Source organism: Coffea arabica, chromosome 11e (assembly GCF_036785885.1).
Source record: "Coffea arabica cultivar ET-39 chromosome 11e, Coffea Arabica ET-39 HiFi, whole genome shotgun sequence".
Lineage (NCBI taxonomy): Eukaryota > Viridiplantae > Streptophyta > Magnoliopsida > Gentianales > Rubiaceae > Coffea > Coffea arabica.
In genome coordinates this window covers 1,460,304-1,462,803 of record NC_092331.1, presented here as the reverse complement: position 1 = coordinate 1,462,803, position 2,500 = coordinate 1,460,304, and positions in this window count along the sequence as shown.

Here is a 2,500-nt window from a genome sequence, read left to right as displayed (position 1 = left end):
CCGTGAGGGGCACCGTCGTGCATTTTCCCAGCATGGCTACAGAGGTTTACCCGTGGCCTTGGGAGCAAAACCCCACGGCAGTTGTGCTTTTTTCTTGCCGTCGGTGAGGCCGTCGTGCCCATGCCTTAGCCAATGCAAGGCAACGGCCGTCGTCCGTCCTAAGGCCCACCGCCAAGCCGTGAGGGGCACCGTCGTGCATTTTTCTTGTCGTCGGTGTGGCCGTCGTGCCCACGCCTTAGCCAACGCCGGGCAACGGCCGTCATGCGGCCTAAGGCCGCCATGAGGGGCACCGTCGTGCGTTTTTCCAGCATGGCTACAGAGGTTTACCCGTTGCCTTGGGAACAAAACCCCACGGCAGTCGTGCGTTTTCCTTGCCATCGGTGAGGCCGTCGTGCCCATGCTTAAGCCAATGCAAGGCAACGGCCGTCGTGCGGCCTAAGGTCTACCGCCTAGCCATGAGGGGCACCGTCGTGTGTTTAACTTGCCGTCGGTGTGGCATCGTGCCCATGCCTTAGCCAACACAAGGCAACGGCCGTCGTGCGGCCCAAGGCCCACCGCCTAGCCACGAGGGGCACCGTCGTGTGTTTTTCTTGCCATCGGTGTGGAATCGTGGCCATGCCTTAGCCAACGCAAGGCAACGGCCGTCATGCGGCCTATGGCCGACCGCCTGGCCATGAGGGGCACCGTCGTGCGTTTTTCTTGCCGTCGGTGTGGCCGCCGTGCCCATGCCTTAGCCAACGCAGGGCAACGGCCGTCGTGCGGCCTAAGGCCCACCGCCTAGCCATGAGGGGCACCGTCGTGCGTTTTATTTGCCGTCGGTGTGGCATCGTGCCCATGCCTTAGCCAACGCTAGGCAACGGCCGTCGTGCGGCCTAAGGCCAAACGCCTAGCCATGAGGGGCACCGTAGTGCATTTTCCTTGCCGTCGGTGTGGCCGTCGTGCCCACGCCTTGGCCAACGCAGGGCAACGGCCGTCGTGCGGCCTATTGCCCACCTCCTAGCCGTGAGGGGCACCGTCGTGCCTTTTCCCAGCATGGCTACAGAGGTTTACCCGTGGCCTTGGGAGCAAAACCCCACGGCAGTTGTGCTTTTTTCTTGCCGTCGGTGAGGCCGTCGTGCCCATGCCTTAGCCAATGCAAGGCAACGGCCGTCGTCCGTCCTAAGGCCCACCGCCAAGCCGTGAGGGGCACCGTCGTGCATTTTTCTTGTCGTCGGTGTGGCCGTCGTGCCCACGCCTTAGCCAACGCCGGGCAACGGCCGTCATGCGGCCTAAGGCCGCCATGAGGGGCACCGTCGTGCGTTTTTCCAGCATGGCTACAGAGGTTTACCCGTTGCCTTGGGAACAAAACCCCACGGCAGTCGTGCGTTTTCCTTGCCATCGGTGAGGCCGTCGTGCCCATGCTTAAGCCAATGCAAGGCAACGGCCGTCGTGCGGCCTAAGGTCTACCGCCTAGCCATGAGGGGCACCGTCGTGTGTTTAACTTGCCGTCGGTGTGGCATCGTGCCCATGCCTTAGCCAACACAAGGCAACGGCCGTCGTGCGGCCCAAGGCCCACCGCCTAGCCACGAGGGGCACCGTCGTGTGTTTTTCTTGCCATCGGTGTGGAATCGTGGCCATGCCTTAGCCAACGCAAGGCAACGGCCGTCATGCGGCCTATGGCCGACCGCCTGGCCATGAGGGGCACCGTCGTGCGTTTTTCTTGCCGTCGGTGTGGCCGCCGTGCCCATGCCTTAGCCAACGCAGGGCAACGGCCGTCGTGCGGCCTAAGGCCCACCGCCTAGCCATGAGGGGCACCGTCGTGCGTTTTATTTGCCGTCGGTGTGGCATCGTGCCCATGCCTTAGCCAACGCTAGGCAACGGCCGTCGTGCGGCCTAAGGCCAAACGCCTAGCATCGTGCCCGTGCTTTAGCCAACGCAGGGCAATGGCCATCGTGCGGCCTAAGGGCAACCGCCTAGCCATGAGGGGCACCGTCGGCCGTTCTTCTTGCCGTCGGTGTGGCCATCGTGCCTATGCCTTAGCCAACGCAGGGCAACGGCCGTCGTGCGGCCTAAGGCCCACCGCTTAGCCATGAGGGGCACCGTCGTGCGTTTATCTTGCCGTCGGTGTGGCATTGTGCCCTTGCCTTAGCCAACGCAAGGCAACGGCCGTCGTGTGGCCTAAGGCCTACCGCCTAGCCATGAGGGGCACCGTCGGGCGTTTTTCTTGCCGTCGGTGTGGCATCATGCCCTTGCCTTAGCCAACGCAAGGCAATGGCCGTCGTGTGGCCTAAGGCCTACCACCTAGCCATGAGGGGCACTGTCGTGCGTTTTTCTTGCCGTTGCCTTAGCCAACGCAAGGCAACGGTCGTCGTGTGGCCTAAGGCGCACCGCTTAGCCATGAGGGGCACCGTCGTGCATTTTTCTTGCTGTGGATGTGGCGTCGTGCCCATGCCTTAGCCAACGCAAGCCAACGGCCGTCGTGCGGCCTAAGGCCTATCGCCTTGCCATGATGGGCACCGTC